We start from the raw sequence: 14,502 nt of genomic DNA, 5'->3' as shown, positions 1-14,502 counted from the left end.
CATTAGATTAAAAACAAAAACAAACAAAAAAACCCACAAAAATCTAGATGCCAGAGTAATGTTATAGAAAATACATCATTGTATTCAACATGAACTTATATGTTTATTTTAAGGATAAATATTAGATTATATTTTATTAAACTCATTCTTGAATTAAACTTATTCTTGAAATTTTGTCACTTTCTGATTAGTATGGTCATTTATACTGCAAATGGGACTAAAATTTAACATTTCCAAGCTCAGGAAAAACTAAAATAATAAGCAAACCTGTTTTTTTTTTTTTTTTACTAGACTCTCAATGATACATAAAAATAATTAGTACTTCATAAAATATATATAATAATAATAAGACATAGATATCCACTGAATGAGTTTTAAATAGATCTCAGAATGTGGAATAATGTTACTACTTGCTCTCAGAAAAACATCTCCAGCAATAGCCATATTTGATTTTGTTAATTTCATCTCACATTTTTGCCAGAATGGCTGGCAAAATTAATTTGTAAGTTGTTAATTGGGGTTATCTTAGTGCAAAACTAATTCAATAAGGAATTTTTATTTTTTTTTCAAACTGAAAAGCCTTGTAAAATACATTATTATATTTCCTTTCTTACCAATGTACTTTTTTATCTTCCTTTCTTACATTAATATTTCACCTGAATACCTGCAGAACAAGTTTCACCAGTAGTATTTTCTCAAATTATTAAAATGCACTGGACAGACACTAGAAGGATACCTGCAAAGCAAACATTTATATTTCTTGTTTTCTATTTATTTTGAAATATATATATGAAATAAATGTTTCTTTACTTTCAAGTAGTCTAAAATTTTATTGCCTGTGAAGAAGATGACCTTGTATTTGTATAATAGAATTTAGAAGTAAACTATAATACATGTAGAACTGGCAAGAGAAATGCAGAGAAAAAGTAAAAATAGAATCCACAAAGATAAATGGACAGACCTTGTGAATCATCATGGCTTTCAGAGCAGTATTACACTATATGTTTGGTGACAGAATAGAGAGTCCTTGAATCGTTTGAGTTTCTGAGTAGCTGATTCATAGATTCAAAGATTCATAGATACATTAGGTTGGAAAGACATTGGCTATGGTGCATATTTAAATAATTAAACATAATACAAATTTATTTCCAATCATACTACATAATGGTAAACAGCAGAATAAATCACTTTAGATTATGTTAAGACTTGCTATGATTTTAGCATATGTAGTTCTAAACACATGCAAAAAAAATGACTATTATAATATTGTAGAGAATAATTATAGTTATACGTACACTTGATAGGTATTGAGTACTTTTCTTCCTTGATTGAAATCATAGCTAGAGACAAAAAAAATGGGTCAGATTTGGCAATGTGTTAGCTGACATGTTGCACTTATCTTTGTCTCTGTATAGGAAAAAAAGAGATTTAATATGGTCACAAAGCTTCACGTACCTCAGTTAACAGGTGGTGACAGAATCATTTTCACACCATGGTAAACACAAATCACAAAATCTCCCTTTCTGGACTAGAAGCAATACTATGAGAAACAAACAAACAAACAAACCTAGCAAATAATAAGTTCTTTTCTAAAAATATTGTTAATAAAAAAACTCACATTAAAAAAATGTCCATTCTATTTCATATGTCAGTTAGCAGAAGCAATGTTCACAGAATCACAGAATTGTAGGGGTAGGAAGGGACTTCTAGAGATCACCTAATCCAAGCCTCCTGCCAAAGCAGCGCCCTAGCCCAGGTTGCACAGGTAGGCATCTTGAGTGTCTCCAGAGAAGGAGACTCCACCACCTCTCTGTGCAGCCTGTGCCAGTGCTCTGTCACCCTCACTGTGAAGAAGTTTACATGCACATTTGTGAGGAAATTCCTATGCATCAGTTTGTGGCCATTTCCCCTTATCCTGTTGCTGTGCACTGCTGAGAATAGTCCAGCCTCGTCCCTTTGCCTCTCATTCTTTAGATATTTATAGATGTGGATCGGATCTCCTCTGAGTCTTCTTTTTCCAAGTCTAAACAGATCCAGGTCCCTCAGTCTCTCCTCATAAGGCAGGTGTTCCACGTCCTTTATCGCTGATATCTTTTGTGGAGATTCCTGTCTTTTTTGTAACAAGAAGCCCAGAACTGGACACAATACTCCAGGTGAGGCCTCACCAGGGCAGAGTAGAGGGGGAGGATCACCTCCCTTGACGTTCTGGCCATGCTCTTTTTAATGCATCCCAGAATGCCATTGCTCTTCTTGGCCACCAGGCACACTGCTGGCTCATAACCAACCTGTCATCCACCAGAACAGCCAAGTCCCTCTCCTCAGAGCTCCTCTCCAGCAGGTCGTTCCCCAGCCTCTACCAGTGCATGCAGTTATTCCTCCCTAGGTGCAATTCCATGTATAAAATCTCCTATATATTATCCCTGAAAGACTTTTCAGAGTCTGCTTTTATGCAACATTTTAAGTAACAGCCCACCACTACTTCTGGTTCTATAAAGCAAATAAGAGATTACATTGAGACTGGCACTGTCTTTTTTCTTCCATTAAATCAGACAATTTATCTCATCATGTCCATTACAGAGGAAACTATCTCCCACTGTTAACTAGCTCATATCTAAATTCGTTCTTTCTCTCAGCTTTCTGAAGAAAATATATACTCATCTTACATTTTCCTGTTTTCATTTAATGCTTCTTACAAAATAAAATATTCAAAAGGTCTATTAATCTTTGTGTTTCAAAGAATCATCTTAATCTGAGCTAAGGTCAAAAAAATGCCTCCTGGAACAGTCTGATATTAACTTCATTTGATTGCTTTATTTACTGTTCTTGCTTTGAAACACTTGACATAGCACATCAGGGAACTATGTTAACCATTCTACGGTGGTCAAGTGATATTATTTTTAAATTATAGAGTAGATTTCTGAATGCAGAGATTTGATTAGTTTGTTTTATGTATTGTGGGCAAAGACTTTTTATACAGTATTCTTTTAATAAGATAAGTATCAATTTTATTATCTTTTTTTTCATTGTTTTCTGAGTTGCTGTAAGCTAACATTTGCTTTAATTAAAACAATCACATCAAACCAGATAATGTTCTGGTTTTCTGAATGTAGGAAAGGCCAAAGTGGAAAAAAGTTTTTCAAGCTGAAGTGAGGTATGGAATGTGATCATAATTTCTTTTTTCCATTTGTAGGGAAAATAGAAAACATTTATAATGGGATATTTGTGGCCACAAGACCTTTGATTTAGATGCTTTTAAAATGTAGTAAAAACAGTAAGGATTAGGAGATTTAGCTACTGAGCAGTTTCTACAATTGACAAAGACTTTAATGAGAAAGACATGCCAAAGACCAAAAGGAAATAAGCATAATTTGTAACAAACAGGAATTCTAAATCATAGAGATCAGTGGAGAGACCTGCTGACTAGAGGGAAGGTAAGTGCTGCATCCATCTTCAAAAAGTACAAAAGAATGATCCAGGAGTGCAGTACAGTCAACCTCACTTCGCTTTCTGAGAGAATCATGGAGCAAGAACTGAGAGGAAGAGTGGAGGCCTGCAGAATGGGAGAGGTGATTGTCCTCCTCTACTCTGCCCTTGCAAGACCACATCTGGAGTACAGAGTACTGAGGATTTGGGTCCCCAGTACAGGAAGAATGCAGAGCTGTTGGAGTGGGTCCAGAGGAAGGTCATAAATATAATCAAAGGGCTGGTGCACCTATCCTATGAAGAGCTGGTCTTGTTCTGTTTGGAGAAGAGAAGGTTAAGAAGAAACTTAATTGTAGCCTTCTAGTACTTGAAAGGAGGAAGGAGCTTATCAGCTGGAGAAGGGGAGCAACATTTTACAAAGACTGGTAGTGATAGAACAAGGAGAAATGGCTTTAAACTAAAAAAGGGAAAAATAGGTTAGATGTTAGAAAGAAATTCCTTACTCCGAGAGTAGTGAGACACTGGTGGAGTTGTGGATACCCCATCTCTGGAGGCATTCAAGACCAGGTTGGATGGGGCCATGATCAGCCTGATCCAGTGAACGACAACCCTGTCTGGGGCAAGGGGTTTGGAACTATGTGTTCTTTAAGGTCCCTTCCAACTTAATCTATTTAATGATTCTATGATCTGGACATAGTTATCGACTATCATTCTTCAGATCTTGTCTTACAACCGGTTCCTTATCCATCGAACACTCTCCTCATCAAATCCATATCTTTCCAATGTAGAGAGAAGTATGTGGTGAGGGACTGTGTCAGAGACCTTACTAAAGTCCAGACAGACAACATCAGTAACTCTTCCTTTGTCCATTGATGCATTTTGCCACCATAGAAGGCCACTAAGTCGGTCAGGCTGGATCTGCCCTTAATGAAGTCATATTGGCTGCTCCGTATCACCTCCCTGTTTTCCATGTTCCTTAGTGTGGCTTCAAAGAAAATCCATGATCTTTCCCAGCACAGAGGTAAAGCTGATATGTTGGTAGTTTCCAGGGTAATCTCTTTTACCGTTCTTAAAAATGGATGTGATGTTTCCTTTTTTCCAGTTATGAGGGACTTCACCTGACTGACATGAATTTTCAAATATAATTGACAGTGGTCTGGTGACTGCATCGTCCAGTTCTCTCAGGACTCTGAGATTCATCTCATCAGGACCCATAGACTTATGGATGTTCAGTTTCCACAGGTTTTTGAGAATCTGATCTTAGTTTACTGTGGGAGGGACACTTCACCACCAGTCCCCACATTCTGAGTAGCAGCTACCTGACCTTTTAGTCTACATTAGGAGCATTTCTTTGTGCAAAACAACTAGACTTACTTGCATCTATTGTACTATTTTTTCTTTAAGGAAGTTGCCTAGAATCTAAACATTAAGTAATAAGGTTTGTACGCAACTTTCAAATTAACATTATTTTAAAAACTTGCTATTTATAGAAACAGGTGTAATATTAAGAATCCAAAATTTATGCCCATTAAGCAGGTTGTCTGTTGAGACTTTTCCTTGTGTTACAGTGGAAAATAAGTCTACTTCTCCAACCTTTAAATTTATCTGCCATTGTGGATGGTTGTGGGTTTTTGTTTGTATGTTTGCTTTGTAATTGTTGGTCTTTGTTGTTGTTGTTGTTTGTTTTTAAGTCCTATACTATCCACCAGTGACTGTGTTGTGGTTTAACCTGGCAGGCAGATAAGCACAACACAGCTATTTTCTCACTCTCCACAGAGAGATGAAAGGAGAGAATTGGAAATGAAAAAAGTAGAACGTGGGTTGAGATAAGGAAAATTTACTAAGACAGAAAAGGAAGGGAAAGTAGTTGTTGTAATAATAACATATATATTTACAGACTATGTGATAGATAGTGCAATTGCTACTTGCTCACAGACATGCTCAGTCCCCAAGCCCTCTTGGACACCTCCCATAGCATTGTATTTCTACATGATATAGTATAATCCTTTCATCAGCTTGAGTCAGTTGTCCTAGTTCGTCCCCTTCTATTTCCCTATACCCCCTTAGACTCTTTGCTGGTAAGGTATCACAAGAACCTGAAATTACTTTGGTTCTGTGCAGTGCAGGTCAGTAACAAATAAAACATAAGCATATTATCATCATTTTTCTCCTAAAGCTAAAACACAGCACAACTACCAGCCACTATGAAGAATAATATCCCAGACAAAACCAGGAAAAACTGTTAAAAGAACACAAACATTGTCATTGTGTAAGCTAAATAAAATGATGATCATAATATGAAATAATATTTTTAAAAGTAATAATTCTAGAATTCTTTATGGGATGAGTAGCTTACAAAATTTCCTTGTTGAAAAGAAGAATGTTTAGATAAAAAATAGGGTGGTTATTCTGACATATATTCAATTAACATACTTCATTTCCACTAACATTTCTATTTTGTCTACGGGCACTGAAAATTATAGTCAAGTATGGAAAGGTTTGGTCAAGACCCAGAAAATGAAATGTATTTTAGTGTTTGATTAAAAAAAATTATTATTAATAATAATTACAATAATAATAATTGTTACATGTCAATAAAAACTTTGAGTTTTGTGGTAAGACATTGATTAGATTTGGATCAGATCTAAAAATGGGTATGAAATTTTATTAAATCACATCTTATTACATAAATCATAGAATCATAGAATGTCCTGATTTGGAAGGAACACATAAGGATCATCGAATTCAAGAGACAAGGGCCCCATTATTAAATCCCCTTTTTTGAATAATTGTATTTCTCCTTTGAAATTAATATCTATTTCCCTGGAAGAGGAAAATAGCTTGGATCAGCAGGATCCTTGGATCCTAATTGAGCCCCCCCCAAAAAAAGAGAAAAAGAAAGCCAAGTGAACTAAAAGCCAGCTAGAGGATTTGGGGACCTCAGATCCTCTAGAAGCCCGGTTATAACTCAAAAACACAAAATCCAAGACAGATCAGCAGGGCTGGCACCTGAAGAGTGGCCCCCTGCACAGACCATGTTAAATGTAATGGCACACATACACGCAGCTGCTGAGCTTATGGATCTGTCACAATGCTTTAAACGAAGACCACAACAGAGCATACTGGCTTGGCTTTTGAGATTATGGGACATGGGGGCTGAAAGTGCAATAATTAGTGGGCCTAATTACCCACATCTCATTTTTTTCTTTTCATCTCCTACTTTTTCCTTAGTTCTTGCATTATGTGTCATAACTTGTAAGTATTTCATTGAGTTTATCTTAGTGAAAAATTGAATCAAAAAATAATTTGGAGTTTTAAAGATTCTATACACAGTGAAAGACAGAATACCTTATAACACATTTGCTGTTGCATTTATAGAAACATTAGATGTCTCAGAAACCATAGTTTTCTAGTTCTCACAGGTATATCAGCATTCTTACAAATGCCAAGCAAAGGTCAATAGAGAATGCTGAAAATCAGTTTGACTTTGGAATTATTCTTAATCATAACTGTACATGACTATGGTTTATGTGAAGTAGACCATAAATATGTATTTAAGAGCCAGAAACTAATTGAGAAAAATAAAAAAAATATACTGTGAGATCTAAGGGATGTAATAATTCTTATTCAGTATCTTAAAGCTGTGTTTATATTTTAGGCTATCATATCTGAAGAATTGAGTTCTCATAATGTGTAAATACGCATAATTTCTGAACCAAAACTGTATGCCTTCTGAAAAAGTTCATAGGATTGATGTCTGGCCTAATGTTACCCTCAACACACAAAAGAAAAAATTAAGCATTTGTACTTTTCTTCAGCTATCATAATGTAAAGTTGCAAGATTTATTGATTTTTTTTTTCTTCTTTCTAACCAATGTATTAAATATGACAGGAAAATAAATGAAAAATAAGGCGTTGTAATAGGAAACCTTTTTCTTGCTGCTATATCAAGCTACTAAAAATCAAAAGTTGGGAAGTTATCAGAAACTTGTGATCACTTGAAAAACAGAAAAAATTTTCCTCGGTTGCTACATCTCAATGTGAATTTTAGTTCATCATGCCAGCATGCAGAGAAAGGATTTTTGGGTAACTTAGTGTTCTTGAGGGAGTCATGAAATAGACCTAAAACAGTTGATTGCCCTTTACGGATAGTGCGGTTGAGATTTATCTCATATAACTTTAGAAGTCTGTCAAAGAGTCATCTGGCTTCCCTTCATATCTCTTTCTGTGAAAGAGATACTTCTAGCTCAATGTGTCCTGTTTAAACCATCTCCCATTCATCTGTGCCAAGAAGAAAAGAAGAAAGAAAATTAAGGAAACAGCATGCTATAGGTCATGTTCTGGGTTAATGCATTTGGGCCAAGTGGATAGGAATCAGAGAACTTTGCGGAGTGTCACTGACTATAATGTTTTATCTGAAATATTAAGGCAGTCAGCATTCCCTGTAGTGCATCTGGCAGAAAGAATAATGATGGACTATTGAGAAAATCACTGGATCTCATAATATAAACACTATATGATCACCTCTTTATAAAATAAAGTACTGTGATTCAATGATTCAGGAACAGTCATAAAAATCATGTGGTAGACATCTTATTTGAAACACAGATTTCACAATTATTTGATTAGAAAGAAAATTCTGTACATGATGCAGTTATAAAATTATTTAGTTTCAGTCATCAAGTTTTTCCATTCAATTATGAGATCAAAGTAGATAAAGATAAATGTATTTGTCATATTGTTTATTTATTTTGACTAATAGACTTTGTAACAGACGACAGTAACAATTAGAAAATTCTCTAAACAATTTCATGAATAAGAGGATTAGTTAACTTTTTGCTACAGCATCAGAAGTGTTAAACAAATAACAAACTTCTTCTCCTAGATTTTGTTATGAGAAGATATTTATTCAGTTTCATGTCCTGTAATTTTCATTCAATCTTCATTATTTCTTAGTCATATCCCACTAAAAATTTTGTATAATGTTTTCCGTATTCCTTAAACCTGATTATATCTGGTTACGGCAAACTTTATGTTTAAGACAAAATAAAATCAATATAGGATGTGTTTGTACTATCAGTTTGTTGACATGCACTCCTAGATCCTGGTCCCCTGATTGTCAGTATAGGAAGATATTTGTCATAGTCCCTTACCATATGTGTGCCTGAGGAAACAGAATGAGATGAAACTGTGGGATACAGGAGAGCGATGAAACTGATGATGAATGCACTTACTTATTGCTATTGGAGAATCTAGGGTCACAACATGAGCAAAAAGGAACTCAGAAGATTTTCCATATCTAGCAGCTTAGATTTGATATAAAATATTCTGAACATAAACCTCTTGATTCTTTAACTATAGTCGCAGGTAAAATGATGAGGTTTATGAGATGAGATAAAAGATTTAAGTCTAAAATATTTTCTTAAACGTAGGTGATACCTAGTATTCTGAGAAGAAAAGTCCAGTTATATTGTCTTCACAGAGAAACATAAATGCTGTTCTTGTGTTAGAATAGTGAAAGAAATATATAGATCATTACAGAATTCTGGGGTTGGCAAGGCATTTACGCCTCACAAATAGAACCTCTGGCTTCCAATGGTTCACTGCTGCACAATTTTGGAATTTAGAATAAAAAGAATACTCTGATTTGTGTAATTGGGTGAAATGTATGGTCTAGTGATCTGACTAAATGATTTAACAGTCTCTCTGGCCTTAGAATATAATACAAGACTCTATTTAGGTTGTTAGTCTGATCAGTATAGTATGATGTTTTCAAAACTAACAAAATATTATTATTTCTGAAGACATTTAAAAACAAATCTAACAATATGAATGTTATTTTATGTATGAAACATGAAAAAAAACCAACAACAACAGAAAATCTCTGCTCCAGTAGGATAACACTTTATCGAAGAAAATTAGTTTTACTGTAGTAAATTATCCTTTAATACATGTTATTGCTCCAAATGTAATAACAGTCAGCCTTGAAATATGAAGTTATGAAATCCTTCTTTAATCTCTGTTGCTTTTCATATTATTTATATTGTCATATTTTTTTTTCATTTACTAGCCATTTACACTACCTCATAGTACTGTATGAAAAACAGAAAAAAAACAATGTTATATGATCCACGTACTTTTACTATAAAATTCAAACAGAAACAGTTATTGTTATATTAAATGTTAAGACAAACTAGTTATATCCTCTGTACTTCTGTAATATCTCTCAGCACTGGATCTCCTTGTGTTTATAGGGCTTGTTAATTAAGCTTGTAAAAGTAGCAGGTGATTGATTATAAGGATCACTTCATCTAGCATTGAAATGAAGCAAGTCCTCAAGAAAATTACATGACAAATGAAAAAACAAGTTGAGAAGAATAGTGTATCCAATAGAAACACCAGAAAGTATGGGTAGGAAGAGACTCATTATCCAAGCTGGAATTAAATCAAGAAAGCATGAACTAGTCTAATTAAGAATTCTGTGGGATTTTTAGTTTCCTAGTTCTCAGTTCTGTGTGCATATGCAAAAGGCACAAAAAGTGTACATTACCAACAAGGCAATTCTAAGTCAAGTATAAAGAAAAGGACAAAAGAAGCTTATAGCCACTACCTTAAGTAACAATAACAACAACAACAACAAAAGTTATAGCATTCTTTTCAAAAGTAGCTTTGAGTTATGTAGAACTATTTAAAAATTCTCATATCAGGCACTGCATTAACCTATTAAGGATGGAGTTTAACACAGTTAACTTCAGTTATCTGTAGTCACATAGACGTAAGTACCTCCTTGTTCAGTAAGGATGTAACAGGAGCTGAAGGTCTCTTGTAAGATACACAGTATTTAGATGGCTATTATTAATTAATTACCTCCTCAGGGACTGACCTCTCCTGAAGAATTTGCAATCAAAATTTAAAATATAAAAAAAAATAAAATAAAAAAAGCAAATAAAAGAAAAGGAAAGGGGAAATAAAAAGGAGGACAGGGAAGGAAAGCTTGGCTTGCAACTTGCACTACCAATACAGTGTCCAATGTCATGTGCTGTAGTTTCTTTTTCTTTTCGATGATTTTCAGATGATTGAGGGACATCCTGTATATCTCTCTCTAACCTATGTGTTATAGAGGTATATGTGTTTTCTCATGAGTAAATACGACAGAATATTGAGGGAACAGTGGCCACCCTCAGAAAGTTTTCTGATGATGCGAAGTTGGGAGGATTGGCTGACACACCTGAAGGCTGTGCTGCCATTCAACAAGACCTGGACAGGCTGGAGAGCTGGGCAGTCAGAAACCAGGTGAAATTTAACAAAGGCAAGTGTAGAGTCTTTCACCTAGGGAGGAATAATTGCATGTACCAGTACAGGCTGGGGGATGACCTGCTGGAGAGGAGCTCTGGAGATAGGGACCTAGGTGTCCTGGTGGACGACAGGTTGACTATGAGTCAGCAGTGTGCTCTCATGGCCAAGAGGGCCAATGGCATTCTGAGGTGCATTAAAAAGAGCATGGCCAGCAGGTCAAGGGAGGTGATCCTCCTCCTCTACTCTGCCCTGGTGAGGCCTCATCTGGAGTGCTGTGTCCAGTTCTGGGCTCCCCAGTATAAAAAAGAAAGGGATCTCTTGGAAAGGGTCACAGAGATGGTGAAGGGCCTGGAGGATCTCCCCTGTGAAGAAAGGCTGAGTGAATTGGGTCTCTTTAGCCTTGAGAAAAGAAGATGGAGAGGGGACCTGATCCAGGTTTATAAATATCTGAGGTGAGGGGGACAAAGTGGTGAGGCCAGACTCTTTTCAGCAGTGTGTGGAGACAGGACAAGGGGGGACAGGAACAGGAGGTTCCACAGGAATGTGAGCAAGAACTTCTTTACAGTGAGGGTGACGGAGCACTGGCACAGCTGCACAGGGGGGTTGTGGAGTCTCCTTCTCTGGAGATATTCAAGACCCGCCTGGATGCCTACCTGTGCAACCTGGTGTAGGGAACTGCTTTGGCAGAGGGGTTGGACTCGATGGTCTCTTGAGGTCCCTTCCAACCCCTATGATTCTATGATATATTTCTTATGCTGCCCAGGAGGTTAAAGTAGTATCATTTCTTCAGTCTGTAAGGCTTAATGATCACTTACATGTTAGACATCATTTACTAAATTATTATATAAACGCCAAATCCACATTTCACCTAAGTTGTTTAGACTAATATGTAGCCTGCAGTTCAGCATTATTCCCTGACAATATTGTGTTACATATGTGATTATACTTGGCAGTTAGCCTGAACAAAAGCCGCCTGCTTTGATAAAAGCCTTTTGGATATTCTTGTTTATCTGATGAGACATCCGATACCATAGATAAAATGTTAAGGCCCATATATTTGGCAGAGAAATGTACACTTGAGTGTACTCAAGACAGGGAAATATTCCCCAGTATATTATTAGAAATAGAATTCTATAAATTGGGAACTTGCATTTACTTTGTGAAATGCAAAGTACTGGAGTGAAAAATGGTGTTCAGGACAAGGACACGTCAAAAATATTTCATTGGTTAGATTTTCAGGTTCTTCAGTTAGTGGTTCTGAAGGAGTTTCCATTGAGAAGTAAAATTACTGATATTAGTGTAAAATAGTTGTGTGCTAGAAATCAACCAATTATGAATTCCCAGAGATACATTTCTTGAAATGACTTTGTGAGATGCTCCCTATTTCAGTGTGATTTGATAAAGAAACATGTACAAGCTCTTTCAATCCTCCCATCTTTCCACAGATAAAAGTTATTGGGATATAGTTCTGTAGGAACTATTGTCTGACTCTTTTAAAAAATACTGCCAGAAGGAGTTGTTCTGTCCTTCACTCTCTGAATTCCTCCAATCCTTGCTACACTTTTTCATGCCTTCTCTTTGCCTGTCATGAATAGAAAAACATGGTAGGAAAGTTTGCTTCTTTATATAGTCAAAGTGAGATGATGCTGGAATAGATACAGTGAGATAATATACTATTAATGTGTGGAAAGTTCTCCCTACAGATAGTCCTTCTCATTTTTTCTTTTTTTTTTTTTTTCTTTTTTTTTCCCTCCACCAGGATGTTTTTACCATTGCAGAAATGCAGAAATTTTGGTCTACGAGACATCTTTCTCCAAAAACATTTTTTCTCATTTGAAATATGAGATGAAACAATGAAATAGAATCTGAACCAATACCAAATGAAGGAGTATTACTTATTTTTGCACTCAGTATAGAATAAGAAAATATACTTTAAAAAATACAGTAATAGAAATCATTCTAAATATTCTAAAAGTGAAATAAAACTGCTTTGATATATTGTCTTAAACTTCTGGTGGTTTCATACTGATGGGCAGCTGAGCTCCACCACAGTGTTCTTTCACTCTCATTCATCCTTAAAGGAGCTAGAGTAGAAAGTTCAATGAAAAAGGGCTCAAGGACTGAGATAAGGTTAAGGAAATATCTCAGCAATTAGTATCACAGGCAAAACAAACTCAGTATAAGAAGATTAATGTGATTTATTGGCTATTACTAACAGACTAGAACAGTGAGGACTAAAAGCAAACTAAAATCACCTTCCCTTCAAAACTCCCTCCTCTAACTCAGGTAATACAGGGAAATAGAGTTTGGGGGGTGTATTTAGCATGTAATACTTCATCTACTGCTCCTTCATGGTCACTCTATTCCCCTTCTCCAGAATGGAGTCCCTCCCATGGGGTACCATCCTTCCTGGACTGATCCTGCATATGTTTCCTTTTTCTTTCCACTCCTTTAATGCACAGTGTTCTTTCAGGCAGAGACAATGCCATCAAACACATGAGGAAGATGCTCATTTGATACTACTTGATACTTGTTCCTTGACATATAATCTAAAAGCAGAATGAAAATGCATGCACTACTGTTACATAGACTGTACTTGTTGGCAAAGTTGTTTTAGATTTAATAACAAAAAATTAATAAAACATGTAATTTGAATTGATGTATAAAGGAAGATGCTTTCCAAATTTCATATTTAAACTTTGTACTTCTTTAAAAATGATAAACTCCAAGCTACTAGACAGTAGTAAGTTTTTGGATGTCAATGGTTTACGGGCTGGTTTGGTCCAGTTCTGTGTTTACCAATGGGGCAGGGGACTTCTGGACCTATGACCCAGGAAAGAGGAAGAGGAAAAATGGGAAAGGGGAGGGAGATGGGCCTAAAAGCAAAACAGTGGGAATGATCTGAAGAGGAAAGCTAATTTACTAAATAACACATTGAAATGTAAAATAACACAACATAATACAGTATAATTGGAATTGAAGCTACTTTCCCTCTGAGTGGAAAACAGGAACAAAAAGTCCTCTGGGGTATCTCTTTTCCAAGACCCAGGTATCTGGAAATTTGTCAGTCCATGGAACTGGAGCATTATGTCTTTAATTAGTGCCTTACATGATGTTACGTTGTGGAATATCAATAATAAAAATCATAAAACCATGACATTGGGGTAATTGATAGTTAAATTAAAATGGCAGCTGGAAATAGGATCTACGAGGTTGCTTATGTAGTGCTTATATGGAAAGCTCATTACTATCTTCTTGTACTCTTCCTTGGACATTTGATTTTGGCCCCAGGCTTGAAAAAAAAATGCTAGGCTTTTACTCTTTCTTCTGTGTATCTTTATTCTTTTAGGAATATAAATCTATTTTATATCATAATTACTACATTCACACTCAGTTCAGAGAAGTTAGAAAAGTGAGTTTACCTGGTGTTCTCACTCTGTGACCCTCAACATTACAGAAGGTGGTACTAGATAAATAGAACAAGAATAGATAAGCATTCTATGCAATTAAATAAGAATAAACGAACAACAGTGGTTCAGTGTCATCAGCCTCTGAATTATTTCTGTATTTGCCTTCTTATTTAATATGAACATATTGACATGATAAATTCCTCAAGCATATAAACAGCATGTTTTCAAGAAAGTTTTATACTAGTAAGCCATCAAATGCTTGTTATTTATGTAATAAAAGATTTATAAAATAAGATTTCATATAAATGTGAGTACTGTTTCAATAAATCCATAAGTATAACAAAGTAGCACTGAAAATATGGAAATCATCCAA

Source organism: Cyrtonyx montezumae, unplaced genomic scaffold, assembly GCF_038088225.1.
Source record: "Cyrtonyx montezumae isolate F1298 unplaced genomic scaffold, pur_monq_1.0 scaffold_3, whole genome shotgun sequence".
NCBI classification, from domain to species: Eukaryota; Metazoa; Chordata; class Aves; order Galliformes; family Odontophoridae; genus Cyrtonyx; species Cyrtonyx montezumae.
Note: the sequence above shows the minus strand (reverse complement) of the source record.